This window comes from Schistocerca americana, unplaced genomic scaffold, assembly GCF_021461395.2.
Source record: "Schistocerca americana isolate TAMUIC-IGC-003095 unplaced genomic scaffold, iqSchAmer2.1 HiC_scaffold_64, whole genome shotgun sequence".
Taxonomy (NCBI): Eukaryota; Metazoa; Arthropoda; class Insecta; order Orthoptera; family Acrididae; genus Schistocerca; species Schistocerca americana.
In genome coordinates, this window is record NW_025726390.1 from 627,020 (window position 1) to 651,927 (window position 24,908).

A 24,908-nucleotide genomic window follows, 5' to 3' on the forward strand; every position below is an offset into this window, starting at 1 on the left:
CTGAGACTGGTCTCCCAAGAGCCGCTCAAAGCACAAAGTCTTAGAAGGTTCGATCTGCTTGTACTTAAGTCGGCACTGAGCATTAAGTATTCAATCCAGATGCAATTTCTGTGTTTCATGGTCAGTGCTAAGGGCCAAGGGATACATTAAACCGCCACTGGTGTATCGGAATGTAATACTGGTCTTTGAGGAGCCGCTCAAAGCACAAACTCTTTGAAAATTCACTATTCTTGTACATAAGATGGCATTGTGCATTTTGTATTCAATCCCGATGCGATTTCTGTGTTTCATGGTCAATGTGAAGGTGCAAGGGATACAGTATACCAGCACTGGTGCATCGGAATCTAATACTGGTCTCCCAGGAGCCGCTCAAAGCTCGAACTCTTAGAAGATTCACTCTTCTTGTACGTAACTCGGTTGTGCCTTTTGTATTCAATCCCGAAGCAATATCTGTGTCTCATGGTTAATGTGAAGGTCCAAGGGATACAGTAGACCTGCATAGGTGCATCGGAATCTAATACTGGACACCCAGGAGCCGCTCAAATCTCAAACCCATAGAGGATTCACTCTTTTTGTACTTAAATCGGCATTGTACCTATGTATTTAATCCCGATGCAATTTCTGTGTTTCGTGGTCAATGTCAAGGGGTAAGGGGTACTGTAAACCTGCACTGGTGCATCGGAATCTAATTCTGGTCTCTGAGGAGCTGCTCAGAGCACAAACTCTTAGAAAATTCACTCTTCATGTTCTTAAGATGGCATTGTGCATTTTGTACTCAATCCCGATGCAATTTCTGTGTTACATGGTCAATGTGAAGGTCCAAGGGATACAGTATACCAGCACTGGTGCATCGGAATCTAACACTGGCCTCCCAGAAGCCGCTCAAACTACAAACTCTTAGGAAATTCACACTTCTTGTACTTAAGTCGGAATTGTCCCTTTTGTAATCAACCCCGATGCAGCTCCTGTGTTTCAAGGTCAATGTGAAGGTCCAAGGGATAGAGTAAACCTGCACTGGTGCATCGGAATCTGATACTGGTCTCCGAGGAGAAGCTCAAAGCACAAATTCTTAGAAAATTCACTCCTCTTGTACTTAAGTTGGCATTGTGCGTTTTGAAATCAATCCTGATGAAATATCTGTGTTTCATGGTCAATGTGAAGGTCAAGGGATACAGTAAACCTGCACTGGTGCATCGGAATCTGATACTGGTCTCCGAGAAGCCGATCTAAGCACAAACTCTAAGAAAATTCACTCTTCTTGTACTTAATTTGGCATTGTGCATTTTGTATTATATCCCGATGCAATTTCTGTGTTTCAAGGTCAATGTAAAGGTCCAAGGGATACAGTAAACCTGCACTGGTGCATCGGATTCTAATACTGCTCTCCGAGGAGCCGCTCAAAGCACAAACCCTTAGAATATTCACTCTTCTTGCACTTAAGTTGGCATTATGTATTTTGTATTTAATACCGATGCAATTTCTGTGTTTCATGGTCCATGTGTTGGACCAAGGGATACAGTAAAACTGCGCAGATGAATTGGAACCTAATACTGATCTCTCAGAAGCCGCTCAAAGCACAAACTCTTAGAAGAATCCCAGCTCTTGTACTTCAGTAGGCATTGTCTTTGTTTTATTCAATCCCTATGCAATGTCTGTGTGTCATGCTCAATGTGGAGGGCCAAGGGATAGAGTAAACCTGGGCTGGTGCATCCGAACCTAATACTGGTCTCCTATGAGCCGCTCATCGCACAAACTCTTAGAAGACTCACTCCTCTTGTACTTAAGTCGGCATTGTCTCTTTTGTTTTCTATCCCGATGCAATTTCTGTATTTCATAATCAATGTGAAGGTCCACGCGATACAGTAAACCCGCACTGCTGCATCGGAATCTAACACTGGCCACCCAGAAGCCGCTCAAACCACAAACTCTTAGAAAATTCACACTTCCTGTACTTAAGTCGGCATTGTCCCTTTTGTATTCAATCCCGATGCAGCTCCTGTGTTTCAAAGTCAATGTGAAGGTCCAAGGGATAGAGTAAATCTGCACTGGTGGATCGGAATCTGATACTGGTCTCTGAGGAGCCGCTCAAAGCACAAACTCTTAGAAAATTCACTCCTCTTGTACTTAAGTTGGCATTGTGCGTTTTGAAATCAATCCTGATGATATATCTGTGTTTCATGGTCAATGTGAAGGCCAAGGGATACAGTAAACCTGCACTGGTGCATCGGAATCTGATACTGGTCTCCGAGGAGCCGATCAAAGCACAAACTCTAAGAAAATTCATTCTTCTTGTACTTAAGTTGGCATTGTGCATTTTGTATTCCATCCCGATGAAATTTCTGTGTTTCAAGGTCAATGTAAAGGTCCAAGGGATACACTAACCCAGCACAGGTGCATCGGAATGTAATACTGGACACTCAGGAGCCGCTCAAAGCACATATTCTTAGAGGATTCACTCTTCTTGTACTAAAGTCGCCATTGTCCCTTATGTATTCCATCCCGATGCAATTTATGTGTTTCATGGTCAATGTGAAGGTCCAAGGGATATAGCAAACCAGCACTGGTGCATCAGAATCTAATACTGGTCTCCGTGGGGCCGCTCAAAACACTTACTCTTAGAAAATTCACTCTTCTTGTACTTAATTTGGTATTGTGCATTTTGTATTCAATCCCGTGCAATTTCTGTGTTTCATGGACAATGTGAAGGTCCAAGGGATACAGTAAACCTGCACTGGTGCATCGGAATCTAACACTGGTCTCCCAGGAGCCGCTGAAACCACAAACTCTTAGAAAATTCACTCTTCTTGTACTTCAGTCGGCATTGTCCCTTTTGTATACAATCCCGATGCAATTTCTGTGTTTCATGGTCAATGTGAAGGTACAAGGGATACAGTAAACCTGCACTGGTGCAACGGAATCTAATACTGGTCTCCCAGGCGCCGCTCAGAGCAATAACTATTAGAAGATTCACTCTTCTTTCACTTAAGTCAGCATTGTGCATTTTGTAATCAATCCCGATGCAATATCCGTGTCTCATGGTCAATGTGAAGGTAAAAGGGATACAGTAAACCTGCATTGGTGCAACATAATCTAATACTAGTCTCCCATGAGCCGCAAAACCACAAACCCTTAGAAGATTCACTCTTCTTGTACATAAGTCGACATTGGCATTTTGTATTCAATCCCGAAGCAATTTCTGTGTGTCGTGGTCAATGTGAATGTCCAAGGGATACAGTAAACCAGCACTGGTGCATCGGAATCTAATACTGGTCTCCCATGAGTCGCTCAAACCACAAACCCTTAGAAGATTCACTCTTCTTGTACTTAATTCGGCATTGGCATTTTGTATTCAATCCCGATGCTATTTCTGTGTCTCATGGTCAATGTGAAGGTCCAAGGGATACTGTAAACCTACACTGGTGCATCGGAATGTGATACTGGTCTCCGAGGAGCCGCTCAAAACACAAACTCTTTGAAAAATCACTCTTCTTGCACTTAAGTTGGCATTGTGCATTTTGTATTCAATCCCGATGCAATTTCTGTGTTTCATAGTCAATGTGAAGGTCCAAGGGATACAGTAATCCGGCACTTGTGCATCGCAATCTAATACTGGTCTCCCAGGAGCCGCTCAATGCACAAACCCTTTGAAGATTCACTCTTCTTGTACTTATGTCGGCATTGTCGCTTTTGTTCTCAATACCGATGCGATTTCTGTGTTTCATGGTCAATGTGATGGTCCAAGGGATACAGTAAATCAGCACTGATGCATCGGAATCTAACACTGATATCCCAGGAGCCGCTCAAACCACAAACTCTTAGGAGATTCACTTTTCTTGTACTAAAGTCGGCATCGTGAATAATGTATTCAATCCCGAAGCAATTTCTGTGTGACGTGGTCAATGTGAATGTCCAAGGGATACAGTAAACCAGCACTGGTGCATCGGAATCTAATACCGGTCTCCCATGAGTCGCTCAAACCACAAACCCTTAGTAGATTCACTCTTCTTGTACTTAATTTGGCATTGGCATTTTCTATTCAATCCCTAAGCTATTTCTGTGTTTCACGGTCAATGTGAAGGTCCAAGGGATACTGTATACCTGCACTGGCGCATCGGAATGTAATACTGGTCTCCGAGGAGCCGCTCAAAACACAAACTCTTTGAAAAATCACTCTTCTTGCACTTAAGTCGGCATTGACCCATTTGTATTCAATCCAGACACAATTTCTGTGTTTCATGGTGAATGTGAAGGTCGAAGGGTTACAGTAAACCTGCACCGGTGCATCGGAAACTTACACTGGTCTCCCAAGAGCCGCTCAACACACAAACTCTGAGAATATTAACTCTTCTTGTACTTAGGGAGGCATTGTGCTTTTTCACTCAATCCCGTTTCCATTTCTGTGTTTATTGGTCAATGTGAAGGTCCAAAGGAGAGATTAAACCTGCACTGGTGCATCGGAATCTAATACCGGTATCCCATTAGCCGCTCAAAGCACAAACTCTGAGGAGATTCATTCATCTTGTACTTAAGTCAGCATTGTCCCTTTTGTATTCAATCCCGATGCAATATCTGTGCTTCATGATCAATGTGATGGACCAAGGGATACAGTAATCCTGCACTGGTGCATCGGAACCTAATATTGGTCTCCCAAGAGCCGCTCAAGTCGCAAACTGTTAGAAGATTCACTCCTCTTGTACTTAAGTCGGCATTGTCTCTTTTGTATTCAATCCCAAATCAATTTCTGTGTTTCATGGTCAATGTGAAGGTCCAATTGATACAGTAAACCTGCACTGGTGCATCGGAATCTAACACTGGTCACCAAGGAGCCGCTCTAACCACAAACTCTTAGAAAATTCACTCTTCTTGTACTTAAGTCGGCATTGTCCCTTTTGTATTCAGTCCCGATGCAATGACTGTGTTTCATGGTCAATGTGAAAGTCCAAGGGATACCGAAAACCGACACCAGTGTAACGGATTCAAATACTGGTCTCCCAGCAGCCGATCAGAGCAGAAACCCTTAGAGGATTCACTCTTCTTGTACTTAAGTCGGCATTGTCCCTTATATATTCAATCCCGAAGCAATTTCTGTGGGTCATGGTCAATGTGAAGGTCTAAGAGATACAGCAAACCAGCACTGGTGCATCGGAATCTAATACTGGTCTCCCATGAGGCGCTCAAACCACAAACCCTTAGAAGATTCACTCTTCTAATACTTAAGTCGACATTGGCATTTTTTATTCAATCCCGATGCTATTTCTGTGTTTCATGGTCAATTTGAAGGTCCAAGGGATACAGGAAACCAGCACTGGTGCATCGGAATCTAATACTGGTCTCCGAGGAGCTGCTCAAAACACAAAATCTTTGAAAATTCACTCTTCTTGCACTTAAGTTGGCATTGTGCATTTTGTATTCAATCCCGATGCAATTTCTGTGTTTCATGGTCAATGTGAAGGGCCAGGGGATACAGTAAACCTGCACTTGTGCATCGCAATCTAATACTGGTCTCCCAGGAGCCGCTCAATGCACAAACCCTTTGAAGATTCACTCTTCTTGTACTTATGTCGGCATTGTCCCTTTTGTTCTCAATACCGATGCGATTTCTGTGTTTCATATTCAATGTGAAGGTCCAAGGGATACAGTAAACCAGCACTGGTGCTTCGGAATCTAATACTGGTATCCGAGGAGCTGCTCAAAACACAAAATCTTTGAAAATTCACTCTTCTTGCACTTAAGTTGGCATTGTGCATTTTGTATTCAATCCCGATGCAATTTCTGTGTTTCATGGTCAATGTGAAGGTCTAAGGGATACAGCAAACCAGCACTGGTGCATCAGAATCTAATACTGGTCTCCCATGAGCCGCTCAAACCACAAACCCTTAGAAGATTCACTCTTCTAATACTTAAGTCGACATTGGCATTTTGTATTCAATCCCGATGCTATTTCTGTGTTTCATGGTCAATTTGAAGGTCCAAGGGATACAGTAAACCAGCACTGGTGCATCGGAATCTAATACTGCTCTCCGAGGAGCTGCTCAAAACACAAAATCTTTGAAAATACACTCTTCTTGCACTTAAGTTGGCATTGTGCATTTTGTATGCAATCCCGATGCAATTTCTGTGTATCATGGTCAATGTGAAGGTCCAAGGGATATTGTAAACCTGCACTGGTGCATCGGAATGTAATACTGGTCTCCGAGGAGCCACTCAAAACACAAACTCTTTGAAAAATCACTCTTCTTGCACTTAAGTCGGCATTGACCCATTTGTATTCAATCCCGATCAATTTCTGTGTTTCATGGTGAATGTGAAGGTCGAAGGGTTACAGTAAACATGCACCGGTGCATTGGAAACTTATACTGGTCTCTCAGGAGCCGCTCAACACACAAACTCTTAGAATATTAACTCTTCTTGTACTTAGGGCGGCATTGTGCTTTTTTAATCAATCCCGATTCAATTTCTGTGTTTATTGGTCAATGTGTATGTCCAAAGGAGAGATTGAACCTGCACTGGTGCATCGGAATCTAATACCGGTATCCCAGGAGCCGCTCAAAACACAAACTCTGAGGAGATTCATTCATCTTGTACTTAAGTCAGCATTGTCCCTTTTGTATTCAATCCCGATGCAATATCTGTGCTTCATGATCAATGTGATGGACCAAGGGATACAGTAATCCTGCACTGGTGCATCGGAATCTAACACTGGTCACCAAGGAGCCGCTCTAACCACAAACTCTTAGAAAATTCACTCTTCTTGTGCTTAAGTCGGCATTGTCCCTTTTATATTCAATCCCGATGCAAAGACTGTGTTTCATGGTCAATGTGAAAGTCCAAGGGATACCGTAAACCGGCACTGGTGTAACGGATTCAAATACTGGTCTCCCAGCAGCCGATCAGAGCAGAAACTCTTAGAAGGTTCACTCATCTTGTACTTAAGTCGGCATTGTCCCTTATATATTCAATCCCGAAGCAATTTCTGTCGGTCATGGTCAATGTGAAGTTCTAAGGGATACACAAACCAGCACTGGTGCATCGGAATCTAATACTGGTCTCCCATGAGCCGCTCAAACCACAAACCCTTAGTAGATTCACTCTTCTTAATCTTAAATCGTCATTGTGCATTTTGTATTCAATCTCGATGCGATATCTTTGTTTCATGACCAATGTGAAGGTCCAAGGGATATAGTAAACCTTCACTGGTGCATCGGAATCTAATACTGGAATCCCAGGAACCGCGCAAAGCACAAACCCTTAAAAGTTTCACTCTTCTTGTACTTCAGTCATCATTGTCTCTTTTGTTTTCAATCGCGATGCAATTTCTGTGTTTCATGGTCAGTGTGAAGGTCCAAGGGATACAGTAAACCTGCACAGATGCATCGGAATGTAATACTGGACACCCGGGAGCCGCTCAAAGCACAAACTCTTAGAAAATTCACTCATCTTGTACTTAAGGCGGCATTCTGCCTATTGTATTCAGTCCCGATGCAATATCTGTGTTTCATGGTCAATGCGAAGGTCCAAGGGAGAGAGTAAACCTGCACTGGTGCATCGGAATCTAATACTGGTATCCCAAGAGCCGCTCAAAGCACATACGCTGAAGAGATTCATTCTTCTTGTACGTAAGTCGGCTTTGTCCCTTTTGTATTCAATCCCGATGCAATATCTGTGCTTCATGATCAATGTGATCTACCAAGGGATACAGTAAACCTGCACTTGTGTATCGCAATCTAATACTGGTCTCCCAGGAACAACTCAAAGCACAAACTCTTAGAAGATTCACCCTTCTTGTACTGAAGTCGGCATTGTCCATTTTGTATTCAATCAAGATGCAATTTCTGTGTGTCATGGTCAATGTGAAGGTCCAAGCGAGACAGTAAACCTGCACAGGTGCATCGGAATCTAATACTGGACACCCAGGAGCCGCTCAAAGCTCATACTCTTAGAAGATTCACTCTTTTTGTACTTAAGTCGGCATTGTACCTATGTATTCCATCCCGATGCAATTCCTGTGTGTCATGGTCAATGTTAAGGGCCAGGGGATACAGTAAACCGCCACTGGCGCATCGGAATCTAATACTGGTCTTTGAGGATCCGCTCAAAGCACAAACTCTTTGAAAATTCACTCTTCTTGTACTTAAGATGGCATTGTGCATTTTGTTTTCAATCCCGTCGCATTTTCTGTTTTTCATGGTCGATGTGAAGGTGCAAGGGATACAGTATACCAGCACTGGTGCTTTGGAATCTAATACTGGTCTCCCAGGAGCCGCTGGAAGCACAAACTTTTAGAAATTTAACTCTACTTGTACTTAAGTCGGCATTGTGCCTTTTATATTCAATCCCGAAGCAATTTCTGTGCCTCATGGTCAATGTGAAGGTCTAAGGGATACAGCAAACCAGCACTGGTGCATCGGAATGTAATACTGGTCTCCCATGAGCCGCTCAAACCACAAACCCTTAGAAGATTCACTCTTCTTATACTAAAGTCGACATTGGCATTTTGTATTCAATCCCGATGCAATTTCTGAGTTTCTTGGTCAATGTGAAGGTCCAAGGGAGAGAATAAACCTGCACTGGTGCATCGGAATCTAATACTGGTATCCTAGGAGCCGCTCAAAACACAAACTCTGAAGAGATTCATTCTCCTTGTACTTAAGTCGGCATTGTCCCTTTTGTATTCTATCCCGATGCAACCTCTGTGTTTCATGGTCAATGTGAAGGTCCAAGTGATACAGAAAACCTGCACTGGTGCATCGGAATCTAACACTGGCCTCCCAGAAGCCGCTCAAACTGCAAACTCTTAGAAAATTCACTCTTCTTAAACTTACGTCGGCATTGTCGATTTTGTATTTTTTCCCGATGCAATGACTGTGTTTCATGGTCAATGTGAAAGTCCAAGGGATACAGTAAACCTGCACTGGTGCAACGGAATCAAATACTGGTCTCCGAGGAGCCGCTCAAAGCACAAACTCTTAGAAAATTCATTCTTTTTGTACTTAAGTTGGCATTGTGCATTTTGTATTCAATCGCGATGCAATTTATGTGATTCATGGTCAATGGGAAGCTCCACGGGATACAGTAAACCTGCTCTGGTGCATCGGAAACTAACACTGGTCTCCCAGGAGCGGTCCAAACCAAAAACTCTGAGAAAATTTACTCTTCTTGTACTTAAGTCGGCTTGACCCTTTTGTATTCAATCCCGATGCAATTTCTCTGTTACATGGGCAATGTGAAGGTCCATGGGATACAGTAAACCTGCACAGGTGCATCGGAATCTAATACTGGACACCCAGGAGCCGCTCAAAACTCAAACTCTTAGAAGATTCACTCTTTTTGCACTTAAGTCGGCATTGTCCCTATGTATTCCATCCCGATGCAATTCCTGTGTATCATGGTCAATGTTAAGGGCCAAGGGATACAGTAAACCCCCACTGGTGCATCGGAATCTAATACTGGTCTTTGAGGAGCCGCTCAAAGCACAAACTCTTTGAAAATTCACTCTTCTTGTACTTAAGATGGCATTGTGCATTTTGTATTCAATCCCGTCGCAATTTCTGTGTTTCATTGTCAATGTGAAGCTGCAAGGGATACAGTATACCAGCACTGGTGCTTTGGAATCTAATACTGGTCTCCCAGGAGCCGCTCGAAGCACAAACTCTTGGAAGTCTAACACTTCTTGTACTTAAGTCAGCGTTGTCCCATTTGTATTCAATCCCTATTCAATTTCGGTGTCATGGTCAATGTGAAGGTCCAGGGGATACAGTAAACCTGCACTGGTGCATCTGAAACTAATACTGGTATCCCAGGAGCCGCTCAAAGCACAAACTCTGACAAGATTCACTCATCTTGCACTTAAGTCGGCATTATCTGTTTTGTATTCAATCCCGATGCAATTTCTGTGTTTCATGGTCAATGTGAAGGTCCACGCGATACAGTAAACCTGCTCTGGTGCATCGGAAACTAACACTGGTCTCCCAGGAGCCGCTCAAACCACAAACTTTTAGAAAATTCACTCTTACTGTACTTCAGTCGGCATTGTCCCTTTTGTATTCAATCCCGATGAAATTTCTGTGTTTCATGGTCAATGTGAAGGTACAAGGGATACAGTAAACCTGCACTGGTGCATCGGAATTAAATTCTGGTCTCTGAGGAGCTGCTCAGAGCACAAACTCTTAGAAAATTCACTCTTCATGTTCTTAAGATGGCATTGTGCATTTTGTACTCAATCCCGATGCAATTTCTATGTTACATGGTCAATGTGAAGGTCCAAGGGATACAGTATACCAGCACTGGTGCATCGGAATCTAACACTGGCCTCCCAGAAGCCGCTCAAACTACAAACTCTTAGGAAATTCACACTTCTTGTACTTAAGTCGGAATTGTCCCTTTTGTAATCAATCCCGATGCAGCTCCTGTGTTTCAAGGTCAATGTGAAGGTCCAAGGGATAGAGTAAACCTGCACTGATGCATCGGAATCTGATACTTGTCTCCGAGGAGAAGCTCAAAGCACAAATTCTTAGAAAATTCACTCCTCTTGTACTTAAGTTGGCATTGTGCGTTTTGAAATCAATCCTGATGAAATATCTGTCTTTCATGGTCAATGTGAAGGTCAAGGGATACAGTAAACCTGCACTGGTGCATCGGAATCTGATACTGGTCTCCGAGAAGCCGATCAAAGCACAAACTCTAAGAAAATTCACTCTTCTTGTACTTAATTTGGCATTGTGCATTTTGTATTATATCCCGATGCAATTTCTGTGTTTCAAGGTCAATGTAAAGGTCCAAGGGATACAGTAAACCTGCACTGGTGCATCGGATTCTAATACTGCCCTCCGAGGAGCCGCTCAAAGCACAAACCCTTAGAATATTCACTCTTCTTGCACTTAAGTTGGCATTGTGTATTTTGTATTTAATACCGATGCAATTTCTGTGTTTCATGGTCCATGTGTTGGACCAAGGGATACAGTAAACCTGAACAGGTGAATCGGGACCTAGTACTGGTCTCCCAGTAGCCGCTCAAAGCACAAACTCTTAAAAGTTTCACTCCTCTTGTACCTAAGTCGGCATTGTCTGTTTTGTATTCAATTCCGATGCAATTTCTGTGTTTCATGGTCAATGTGAAGGTCCACGCGATACAGTAAACCTGCTCTGGTGCATCGGAAACTAACACTGGTCTCCCAGGAGCCGCTCAAACCACAAACTCTTAGAAAATTCACTCTTACTGTACTTCAGTCGGCATTGTCCCTTTTGTATTCAATCCCGATGAAATTTCTGTGTTTCATGGTCAATGTGAAGGTACAAGGGATACAGTAAACCTGCACTGGTGCAACGGAATCTAATACTGGACACCCAGGAGCCGCCCAGAGCACAAACTCTTAAAAGATTCACTCTTCTTGTACTTAAGTTGGCATTGTGCATTTTGTAATCAATCCCGATGCAATTTCTGTGTTTCATGGTTAATGTGAAGGTCCAAGGGATACAGTAAACCTGCACTGATACAACGGAATCTGAGACTGGTCTCTCAAGAGCCGCTCAAAGCACAAAGTCTTAGAAGGTTCGATCTGCTTGTACTTAAGTCGGCACTGAGCATTATGTATTTAATCCAGATGCAATTTCTGTGTTTCATGGTCAGTGTTAAGGGCCAAGGGATACAGTAAACCGCCACTGGTGTATCGGAATGTAATACTGGTCTTTGAGGAGCCGCTCAAAGCACAAACTCTTTGAAAATTCACTCTTCTTGTACATAAGATGGCATTGTGCATTTTGTATTCAATCCCGATGCAATTTCTGTGTTTCATGGTCTATGTGAAGGTGCAAGGGATACAGTATACCAGCACTGGTGCATCGGAATCTAATACTGGTCTCCCAGGAGCCGCTCAAAGCTCGAACTCTTAGAAGATTCACTCTTCTTGTACGTAACTCGGTTGTGCCTTTTGTATTCAATCCCGAAGCAATATCTGTGGCTCATGGTTAAAGTGAAGGTCCAAGGGACACAGTAGACCTGCATAGGTGCATCGGAATCTAATAATGGACACCCAGGAGCCGCTCAAATCTCAAACCCATAGAGGATTCACTCTTTTTGTACTTAAATCGGCATTGTACCTATGTATTTAATCCCGATGCAATTTCTGTGTTTCTTGGTCAATGTTAAGGGGCAAGGGATACTGTAAACCTGCACTGGTGCATCGGAATCTAATTCTGGTCTCTGAGGAGTTGCTCAGAGCACAAACTCTTAGAAAATTCACTCTTCATGTTCTTAAGATGGCATTGTGCATTTTGTATTCCACCCCGATGAAATTTCTGTGTTTCAAGGTCAATGTAAAGGTCCAAGGGATACACTAAACCTGCACAGGTGCATCGGAATGTAATACTGGACACTCAGGAGCCGCTCAAAGCACGTATTCTTAGAGGATTCACTCTTCTTGTACTAAAGTCGCCATTATCCCTTATGTATCTCATCCCGATTCAATTTATGTGTTTCATGGTCAATGTGAAGGTCCAAGGGATATAGCAAACCAGCACTGGTGCATCGGAATCTAATACTGGTCTCCATGGAGCCGCTCAAAACACTTACACTTAGAAAATTCACTCTTCTTGTACTTAATTTGGTATTGTGCATTTTGCATTCAATACCGTGCAATAACTGTGTTTCATGGACAATGTGAAGGTCCAAGGGATACAGTAAACCTGCACTGGTGCATCGGAATCTAACACTGGTCTCCCAGGAGCCGCTGAAACCACAAACTCTTAGAAAATTCACTCTTCTTGTACTTCAGTCGGCATTGTCCCTTTTGTATACAATCCCGATGCAATTTCTGTGTTTCATGGTCAATGTGAAGGTACAAGGGATACAGTAAACCTGCACTGGTGCAACGGAATCTAATACTGGTCTCCCAGGCGCCGCTCAGAGCAATAACTCTTAGAAGATTCACTCTTCTTTCACTTAAGTCAGCATTGTGCATTTTGTAATCAATCCCGATGCAATAACTGTGTCTCATGGTCAATGTGAAGGTAAAAGGGATACAGTAAACCTGCATTGGTGCAACATAATCTAATACTAGTCTCCCATGAGCCGCAAAACCACAAACCCTTAGAAGATTCACTCTTCTTGTACATAAGTCGACATTGGCATTTTGTATTCAATCCCGATGCCATTTCTGTGTTTCATGGTCAATGTGAAGGTCTAAGAGATACAGTAAACCTGCACTGGTGCATCGGAATCTAATACTGGTCTCCCAAGAGCCGCTCAAACAACAAATCCTTAGAAGATTCATTCTTCTTGTACTTAATTACGCATTGTGCCTTTTGTATTAAATCACGATGCGATTTCTGTGTTTCATGGTCAATGTGAAGGTCCAAGGGATAGAGTAAACCCACACTGGTGCATCGGATTCTAATACTGGTCTCCAAGGAGCCACTAAAAACACAAATTCCTAGAAGATTCACCCTCTATGTACTTAAGTCTGCATTGTCCTTTACGTATTCAATGCCGATGCAAATTCTGTGTTTCATGGTTAATTTGAAGGTCCAAGGGATACAGTAAACCTACACTGGTGCATCGGAATCTAATACTGGTCTCCCAGGAGCCGCTCAAAGCACAAACTCTTAGAAGATTCACTCATCTTGTACATTTGTCGGCATTGTGCCATTTGTGTTCAGTTCGATGCAATTTCTGTGTTTAATGGTCTATGTGAAGGTCCAAGGGATACAGTACACCTGTACTGGTGCATCGGAATCTAATACTGGTCTCCCAGGAGCCGCAGCAAGCGCATGCTCTTAGAAGTTCCACTCTTCTTGTACTTAAGTCGGCATTGTGCCTTTTGTATTCAATCATGATGCAATTTCTGTGTTTCATGGTCTATGTGAAGGTCTAATGGATACAGTAAACCTGCACTGGTGCATCTGAATCTAATACTGGTCTCCAATGAGCCGCTCAAACCACAAACCCTTAGAAGATTCACTCTTCTTGTACATAATTCGTCATTGTCCTTTTTTACATAATCACGATGCGATTTCTTTGTTTCATGGTCAATGTGAATTCCAAGGGATACAGTAAACCTTCACTGGTGCATCGTAGTCTGTTACTAGTCTCCCAGGAGCCGCTCATACCACAAATTCTTAGAAAACTCACTCTTCTTGTACTCAAGTCGGCATTTTGCATTTTGTATTCAATCCCGATGCAATATCTGTGTTTCATGGTCAAGGTGAAGGTCAAAGGGATACAGTAAACGTGCACTGGTGCATCGGATTCTAATATAGGTCTCCCAGGAGCCGCTCAAACCACAAACTCGTAGAAGATTCACTCTTTTTGTACATAAGTTGGCATTGTGCCTTTTGTATTCAATCACGATGCGATTTCTGTGTTTCATGGTCAATGTGAAGGGCCAAGGGATACAGTAAACCTTAACTGGTGCATCGGAATTTAATACTGGTCTCCCAGGAGCAGCTAAAACCACAAACTCTTAGAAAACTCACTCTTCTTGTATTTAAGTCATCATTGTCCTTTTGTTTTCATTCCCGATGCAATTTCTGTGCTTCATGGTAGTTGTGAAGGTCCAAGGGATACAGTAAACCTGCTCTTATGCATCGGAATCAAATACTGGTCTCCGAGGAGCCGCTCAAAGCACATACTCTTAGAAGTTTCAGTCTTCTTGACCTTAAGTCGGCATTGTCCCTTTTGTATTCAATCCTGATAAAATTTCTGTGTTTCAAGTCAATGTGCAGGTCCAAGTGATAAAGTAAACCTGCACTGGTGCATAGGAATACAATACTGGTCTCCCAGGAGACGCTCAAAGCAAAAACTCTTAGAAGATTCACTCTTCTTGTACTTTAGTCGGCATTGTGCCTTTTGTATTCAATCCCGATGCAATTTCAGTGTTTCATGGTCAATGCGAAGGTCCAAGGGATACAGTAAATCTCCACTGGTGCATCGGAATGTAATACAGGTCTATCAGCAGCCGCTCAAAACATGAACTCTTAGAAGATTCACTCTTCTTGTACTTAAGTCAGCATTGTGCCTTTTGTATTCAATCCCGATGCAATTTATGTGTTTCATGGTCAATGAGAAGGTCTAAGGGATACAGTAAATCTGCACTGGTGCATCGGAATCAAATACTGGTCTCCCATGAGCCGCTCAAACCACAAACCCTTAGACGATTCACTCTTCTTGTGCTTAATTCGGCATTGTGCCTTTTGTATTCAATCACGATGCGATTTCTGTGTTTCATGGTCAATGTGAAGGGCCAAGGGATACAGTAAACCATAACTGTTGCATCGGAATTTAATACTGGTCTCCCAGGAGCCGCTAAAACCACAAACTCTTAGAAAACTCACTCTTCTTGTATTTAAGTCATCATTGTCCTTTTGTTTTCATTCCCGATGCAATTTCTGTGTTTCATGGTCAATGTGAAGGTCCAAGGGATACAGTAAACCTGCTCTGGTGCATCAAAATCTAATACTGGTCGTCGAGGAGCCGCTCAAAGCACAAACTCTTAGAAGTTTCACTCTTCTTGTTCATAACTCGGCATTGTCCCTTCTGAATTGAATCCCGATGCAATTTCTGTGTTTCATGGTCAATGTTCAGGTCCAAGTGATAAAGTAAAGCTTCACTGGTCCATCGGAATATAATAGTGGTCTCCCAGGAGACGCTCAAAGCAAAAATTCTTAGAAGATTCACTCTTCTTGTACTTTAGTCGGCATTGTGCCTTTTCTATTCAATCCCGATGCAATTTCTGTGATTCATGGTCAATGTTAAGGTCTAAGGGATATAGTAAACCTGCACTGGTGTATCTGAATCTAATACTGGTCTCCCATAAGCCGCTCAAACCACAAACTCTTAGGCGATTCACTCTTCTTGTACTTAATTCGGCATTGTGCCTTTTGTATTCAATCACGATGGGATTTCTGTGTTTCACGGTCAATGTGAAGGTCCAAATGATACAGTCAACCTGAACTGGTGCATCGGAATCTAAAAGTGGTCTCCCAGGAGCCGCTCAAAGCACATACTCTTAGAGGCTTCACTCTTCTTGTACTTAAGTCGTCATTGTGCCATTTGTATTAATCCCGGTGCAATTTCTGTGTGTCATGGTCAATGTGAAGGTCCAAGGGATACAGTAAACCTTCACTGGTGCATCGGAACCTAATACTGGTCTCCCATGAACCGCTCAAACCACAAATCCTTAGAAGATTCACTCTGCTGGTACTTAATTCGTCATTGCGCTTCTTTACTTGATCACGATGCGATTTCTTTGTTTCATGGTCAATGTGAAGGTCCAAGGTTACAGTAGACCTTCACTGGTGCATCGTAATCTATTACTAGTCTACCAGGAGCCGCTGAAACCACAAACTCTTAGAAAGCTCACACTTCTTATACTTAAGTCGGCATTTCCGACTTTGTATTCAATCCCGATGCAATATCTGTGTTTCATGGTGAAGGTGAAGGTCAAAGTTATACAGTAAACGTGCACTGGTGCATCGGATTCTAATATAGGTCTCCCAGGAGCCGCTCAAACCACAAACTCGTAGAAGATTCACTCTTGTTGTACATAAGTTGGCATTGTGCATTTTGTATTCAATTCGATGCAATTTATGTGCTTCATGGTTAATGTGAAGGTCCAAGGGATACAGTAAACTTGCACTGGTGCATCGGAATCTAATACTGGTCTCCCAGGAGCCGCTCAAAGCACAAACTCTTAGAAGATTCACTCTCCTTGTACTTAAGTCGGCATTGTCCCTTTTGTACTCAATGCCAATGCCACATCTGTGTTTCATGGTCAATGTGAAGGTCCAAGGGATACAGTAAAACTGCACTGCTGCATCGGAATCGAATACTGGTCTCCCAGGAGCCGCAGAAATCACAAACTCTTAGAAGATTCTATCTTCTTGTACTTAAGTCGTCATTGTGCTTTTTGTATTCAATCCTGATGCAATTTCTGTGTTCATGGTCAATGTGTAGGTCCAAGGTATACAGTAAACCAGCACTGGTGCATCGGAATCAAATACTAGTCTCTCAGGAGCCGCTCAAAGCACAGACTCTTAGAAGATTCACTCTCCTTGTACCAAAGTCGGCATTGTCCCTTTTGTATTCAATGCCGTTGCAATTTCTGTGTTTCATGGTCAATGTGAATGTCCAAGGTATACAGTAAACCTGCACTGGTGCATCGGATTCTAATACTGGTTTCCCAGGAGCCACCAAAAACACAAACTCTTAGAAGATTCACTCTTAAGGTACTTAAGTCGTCATTGTCCCTTTCGTATTCAATGCCGATGCAAATTCCGTGTTTCATGGTCAATGTGAAGGTCCAAGGGATACAGTAAATCTGCAATGGTGCATTGTAATCTAATACTGGTCTCCAAGGAGGCGCTCAACGTACAAACACTTAGAAGATTCACTCTTCTTGTATTTATGTCGGCATTGTACATTTTGTATTCAGTCCCGATGCAATTTCTGTGCTTCATGGTCAATGTGAAGGTCCAAGGGTTACAGCAGACCTTCACTGGTGAATCGTAATCTATTACTAGTCTACCAGGAGCCGCTGAAACCACAAACTCTTAGAAAGCTCACACTTCTTGTACTTAAGCCGGCATTTCCGATTTTGTATTCAATCCCGATGCAATATCTGTGTTTCATGGTCAAGGTGAAGCTCAAAGTGATACAGTAAACGTGCACTGGTGTATCGGATTCTAATATAGGTCTCCCAGGAGCCGCTCAAACCACAAACTCGTAGAAGATTCACTCTTGTTGTACATAAGTTGGCATTGTGCATTTTGTATTCAATTCGATGCAATTTCTGTGCTTCATGGTCTATGTGAAGGTCCAAGGGATACAGTAAACTTGCACTGGTGCATCGGAATCTAATACTGGTCTCCCAGGAGCCGCTCAAAGCACAAACTGTTAAAAGATTCACTCTCCTTGTACTTAAGTCGGCATTGTCCCTTTTGTACTCAATGCCAATGCCACATCTATGTTTCATGGTCAATATGAAGGTCCAAGGGATACAGTAAAACTGCACTGCTGCATCGGAATCGAATACTGGTCTCCCAGGAGCCGCAGAAATCACAAACTCTTAGAAGATTCTATCTTCTTGTACTTAAGTCGTCATTGTGCTTCTTGTATTCAATCCCGATCCAATTTCTGTGTTTCATGGTCAATGTATAGGTCCAAGGTATACAATAAACCAGCACTGGTGCATCGGAATTTAATACTAGCCTCTCAGGAGACGCTCAAAGCACAGACTCTTAGAAGATTCACTCTCCTTGTACCAAAGTCGGCATTGTCCCTTTTGTATTCAATGCCGTTGCAATTTCTGTGTTTCATGGTCAATGTGAATGTCCAAGGTATACAGTAAACCTGCACTGGTGCATCGGATTCTAATACTGGTTTCCCAGCAGCCACCAAAAACACAAACTCTTAGAAGATTCATTCTTAAGGTACTTAAGTCGTCATTGTCCCTTTCGTATTCAATGCCGATGCAAATTCTGTGTTTCATGGTCAATGTGAAGGTCCAAGGGATACAGTAAATCTGCAATGGTGCATTGTAATCTAATACTGGTCTCCAAGGAGGCGATCAACGTACAAACACTTAGAAGATTCACTCTTCTAGTATTTATGTCGGCATTGTACATTTTGTATTTAGTCCCGATGCAATTTCTGTGCTTCATGGTCAATGTGAAGGTCCAAGGGATACAGGAAACCTGCACTGGTTCATCGGAGTCTAAAACTGGTCGCTGAGGAGCCGCTCAAAGCACAAACTCTTAGAAGTTTCACTCTTCTTGTTCATAAGTCGGCATCGTCCATTCTGAATTGAATCCCGATGCAATTTCTGTGTTTCATGGTCAATGTGCAGGTCCAAGTGATGAAGTAAAGCTGCACTGGTCCATCGGAATATAATAGTGGTCTCCCAGGAGACGCTCAAAGCAAAAATTCTTAGAAGATTCACTCTTATTGTACTTTAGTCGGCATTGTGCCTTTTCTATTCAATCCCGATGCAATTTCTGTGTTTCATGGTCAATGCTAAGGTCTAAGGGATATAGTAAACCTGCACTAGTGTATCTGAATCTAATACTGGTCTCCCATAAGCCGCTCAAACCACAAACTCTTAGGCGATTCACTCTTCTTGTACTTAATTCGGCATTGTGCCTTTTGTATTCAATCACGATTGGATTTCTGTGTTTCACGGTCAATGTGAAGGTCCAAATCATACAGTCAACCTGAACTGGTGCATCGGAATCTAATAGTGGTCTCCCAGGAGCCGCTCAAAGCACATACTCTTAGAGGCTTCACTCTTCTTGTACTTAAGTCGTCATTGTGCCATTTGTATTAATCCCGGTGCAATTTCTGTGTGTCATGGTCAATGTGAAGGTCCAAGTGATACAGTAAACCTGCACTGGTGCATCGGAATCTAATATTGGTCTCCCATGAGCCGCCCAAACCACAAACCCTTAGAAGATTCACTCTGCTTGTACTTAATTCGTCATTGCGCTTCTTTACTTGATCACGATGCGATTTCTTTGTTTCATGGTCAATGTGAAGGTCCAAGGTTACAGTAGACCTTCACTGGTCCATCGTAATCTATTACTAGTCTACCAGGAGCCGCTGAAACCACAAACTCTTAGAAAGCTCACACTTCTTGTACTTAAGTTGGCATTTCCGATTTTGTATTCAATCCCGATGCAGTATCTGTGTTTCATGGTGAAGGTGAAGGTCAAAGGGATACAGTAAACGTGCACTGGTGCATCGGATTCTAATATAGGTGTCCCAGGAGCCGCTCAAACAACAAACTCGTAGAAGATTCACTCTTGTTGTACATAAGTTGGCATTGTGCATTTTGTATTCAATTCGATGCAATTTCTGTGCTTCATGGTCAATGTGAAGGTCAAAGGGATACAGTAAACGTGCACTGGTGCATCGGATTCTAATATAGGTGTCCCAGGAGCCGCTCAAACAACATACTCTTAGAAGCTTCACTCTTCTTGTCCTTAAAACGGCATTGTCCCTTTTGTATTCAATCCCGATGCAAATTCTGTGTTTCATGGTCAAAGTGCAGGTCCAAGTGATAAAGTAAACCTGCACTGGTGCATCGGAATACAATACTGGTCTCCCAGGAGACGCTCAAAGCAAAAACTCTTAGAAGATTCACTCTTCTTGTACTTTAGTCGGCATTGTGCCTTTTGTATTCAATCCCGATGCAGATTCAGTGTTTCATGGTCAATGCGAAGGTCCAAGGGATACAGTAAATCTCTACTGGTGCATCGGAATGTAATACAGGTCTCCCAGCAGCCGCTCAAAACATGAACTCTTAGAAGATTCACTCTTCTTGTACTTAAGTCAGCATTGTGCCTTTTGTATTCAATCCCGATGCAATTTCTAAGTTTCATGGTCAATGAGAAGGTCTAAGGGATACAGTAAATCTGCACTGGTGCATTGGAATCAAATACTGGTCTCCCATGAGCCGCTCAAACCACAAACCCTTAGAAGATTCAGTCTTCTTGTACTTAATTCGGCATTGTGCCTTTTGTATTCAATCACGATGGGATTTCTGTGTTTCACTGTCAATGTGAAGGTCCAAATGATACAGTCAACCTGAACTGGTGCATCGGAATGTAATAGTGGTCTCCCAGGAGCCGCTCAAAGCACATACTCTTAGAGGAATCACTCTTCTTGTACTTAAGTCGTCATTGTGCCATTTGTATTAATCCCGGTGCAATTTCTGTGTGTCATGGTCAATGTGAAGGTCCAAGGGATACAGTAAACCTGCACTGGTGCATCGGAATCTTATACTGGTCTCCCATGAGCCGCAGAAATCACAAACCCTTAGAAGATTCACTCTGCTTGTACTTAATTCGTCATTGCGCGTATTTACTTAATCACGATGCGATTTCTTTGTTTCATGGTCAATGTGAAGGTCCAAGGGTTACAGTAGACCTTCACTGGTGCATCGTAATCTATTACTAGTCTACCAGGAGCCGCTGAAACCACAAACTCTTAGAAAGCTCACTCTTCTGGTACTTAAGTCGGCATTTTCCATTTTGTATTCAATCCCGATGCAATATGTGTGTTTCATGGTCAAGGTGAAGGTCAAAGGGATACAGTAAATATGCACTGCTGCATCGGAATCGAATACTGGTCTCCCAGGAGCCGCAGAAATCCCAAACTCTTAGAAGATTCTTTCTTCTTGTACTTAAGTCGTCATTGTGCTTTTTGTATTCAATCCCGATGCAATTTCTGTGTTTCATGGTCAATGTGAAGGTCCAAGGTATGCAGTAAACCAGCACTGGTGCATCGGAATCTAATACTAGTCTATCAGGAGCCGCTCAAAGCACAGGCTCTTAGAAGATTCACTCTCCTTGTACCTAAGTCGGCATTGTCCCTTTTGTATTCAATGCCATTGCAATTTCTGTGTTTCATGGTCAATGTGAATGTCCAAGGTATACAGTAAACCTGCACTGGTGCGTCGGATTCTAATACTGGTTTCCCAGGAGCCACCAAAAACACAAACTCTTAGAATATTCACTCTTAAGGTACTTAAGTCGTCATTGTCCATTTCGTATTCAATGCCGATGCATATTCTGTGTTTCTTGGTCAATGTGAAGGTCCAAGGGATACAGTAAATCTGCACTGGTGCATTGTAATCTAATACTGGTCTCCAAGGAGGCGTTCAACGTACAAACACTTAGGAGATTAACTCTTCTTGTATTTATGTCGGCATTGTACATTTTGTATTCAGTCCCGATGCAATTTCTCTGCTTCATGGTCAATGTGTAGGTCCAAGGGATACAGTAAACCTGCACTGGTGCATCGGAGTCAAAAACTGGTCTCCCACTAGCCACTAAAAACACAAACTCTTAGAAGATTCACTCTTTATGTACTTAAGTCGGCATTGTCCTTTTCGTATTCAATGCCGATGCAACTTTTGTGTTTCACTGTCAATGCAAAGGTCCAAGGTATACAGTAAACCTGCTCTGGTGCATCGGAATCTAATACTGGTCTTCGAGGAGCCGCTCAAAGCACAAACTCTTAGAAAATTCACTCTTCTTGACCTTAAGTCGCCATTGTCCCTTTTGTATTCAATCCCGATGCAATTTCTTTGTTTCATCGTCAATGTGCAGGTCCAAGTGATAAAGTAAACATGCACTGGTGCATCGGAATATAATACTGGTCTCCCAGGAGACGCTCAAGGCACATACTCTTAAAGGATTCACTCTTCTTGTACTTAAGTCGTCATTGTGCCATTTGTATTCAATCCCGATGCAATATCTGTGTTTCATGGTCAAGGTGAAGGTCCAAGGGATACAGTAAACCTGCACTGGTGCATCGGAATCTAATACTGGTCACCCAGGAGCCGCACAAATCACAAACTCTTAGAAGATCCACTCTTCTTAAACTTAATTCGTCATTGTGCCTTTTTACTCAATCACGATGATATTTCTGTGTTTCATGGTCATTGTGAAGGTCCAAGGGAGACAGTAAATCTCCACTGGTGCATCGGAATGTAATACAGGTCTCCCAGCAGCCGCTCAAATCACGAACTCTTAGAAGATTCACTCTCCTTGTACTTAAGTCGGCATTGTGCCTTTTGTATTGAATCCCGATGCAATATCGGTGTTTCATGGTCAAGGTGAAGGTCAAAGGGATAGAGTAAATCTGCACTGGTGCATCGGAATCAAATACTGGTTTCCCATGAGCCGCTAAAACCACAAACCCTTAGAAGATTCACTCTTCTTGTACTAAATTCGGCATTGTGCCTTTTGTATTCAATCACGATGCGATTTCTGTGTTTCATGGTCAATGTGAAGGGCCAAGGGATACAGTAACCTGCTCTGGTGCATCGGAATCTAGTACTGGTCTCCCAGCAGCTGCTCACAGCACGAACTCCTAGAAGATTCACTCTTCTTCTACTTATGTCGGCATGGTCCCTTCTGTATTCAATCCCGATGCAATTTCTGTGTTTCATGGTCAATGTGAAGGTCCAAGGGATATGGTAAACCGGCACTGGTGCATCGGAATCTAATACTGGTTTCCCAGGAGCCGCTCAAAACACAAACTCTTAGAAGATTCACTCTTCTTGTACATAATTCGGCATTGTCCCTTTTGTATTCAATCCTAATGCATTTTCTGTGTTTCATGGTCAATGTGAATGTCCAATAGATACGGTAAACCTGCACTGGTGCATCGCAATCTAATACTGGTCTCCCAGGAGCCGCCCAAAGAACAAACTCGTAGAAGATTCACTCTTCTTGTACTTAAGTCGGCATTGTACTTTTGTATTCAATCCCGATGGAATATCTGTGTTTCGTGGTCAATGCGAAGATCCAAGGGATACGGTAAACCTGCAGCGGTGCATCGGAATTTAATACTAGTCTCCCAGTAGCCGCTGGAAGCACAAACTCTTAGAAGATTCACTCATCTTATACTTAAGTCGGTATTGTGGTTTTTGTGTTCAATCCCGTTGCAATATCTGTGTTTCATTATCAATGTGAATGTCCAAGGGATAGAGTAAACCTGCACTGGTGCATCGGAATCTAATACTGGTCTCCCGTGAGCCGCTCAAACCACAAACCCTTATAAGATTCACTTTTCTTGTACTTAATTCGGCTCTGTGAATTTTGTATTCAGTCACGATGCGAATTCTGTGTTTCATGGTCAATGTGAAGGTCGAAGGGATGCAGTAAACCTTCATTGGTGCATCGGAATTTAATACTGGTCTCCCAGGAGCCGCTAAAACCACAAACTCTTAGAAAACTCACTCTCCTTGTACTTTAGTCGGCATTGTCCCGATGCTATTTCTGTGTTTCATGGCCAATGTGTGGGTCCAAGTGATAAAGTAATCCTGCCCTGGTGCAACGGAATATAATACTGGTCTCCTATTAGATGCTCAAAGCAAAAACTCTTAGTAGATTCTCTCTTCTTGTACTTTAGTCGGCATTGTGCCTTGCGTATTCAATCCCGATGCAATTTCTGTGTTTCATGGTCAATGTAATGGTCCAATGGATATGGTAAACCTGCACTGGTGCATCGGAATCTAATACTGGTCTCCCAGGAGCCGCTCAAAGCACAAATTTTTAGAAGATTCTTTCTTCTTTTACTTAAGTCGGCATTGTACCTTTTGTATTAATCTTGATGCAATTTCTGTGTTACATGGAGAATGTGAAGGTCCAAAGGATACGGTAAACCTGCAGCGGTGCATCGGAATCTAATACTGGTCTCCCATGAGCCGCTGAAACCACAAGCTCTTAGAAGATTCGCTCTTATTGTACTTTATCCGGCATTGTGCCTTTTGTATTCAATCACGATGCGATTTCTACGTTTCATGGTCAATTTGATGGTACAAGTTATGCAGTAAACCTTCACTGGTGCATCGGAATCGAATGCTGGTCTCCCAAGAGCCGCTCAAACCACAAACTCTTAGAAAATTTACTCTACTTGTACTTAAGTCGGCATTGTCCTTTTTGCATTGAACCCCGATGCTATTTCTGTGCTTCATGGTCAATGCGAAGGTCCAAGGAATACAGTGAACGTGAACTGGTGCATCGGAATCTGTTACAGGTCCCCCAGAAGCCGCTCAAACCACAAACTCTTAGGTGATTCACTCTTCTTGTACTTAAGTTGGCATTGTGCATTTTGTATTCAATCCCGATGCAATTTCTGTGTTTCATGGTCCACGTGAAGGTCCGAGGGATACAGTAAACCTGCACTGGTGCATAGGAATTTAATACTGGTCTCCCAGGAGCCGCTCAAAGCACAAACTCTTAGAAGAGTCACTCTTCTTGTACTTAAGTCGACATTGTGCCTTTTGCATTCCATCCCGATGCAATTACTGTGCTTCATGGTCAATGCGAAGGTCCAAGGAATACAGTGAACGTGAACTGGTGCATCGGAATCTGTTACAGGTCCCCCAGAAGCCGCTCAAACCACA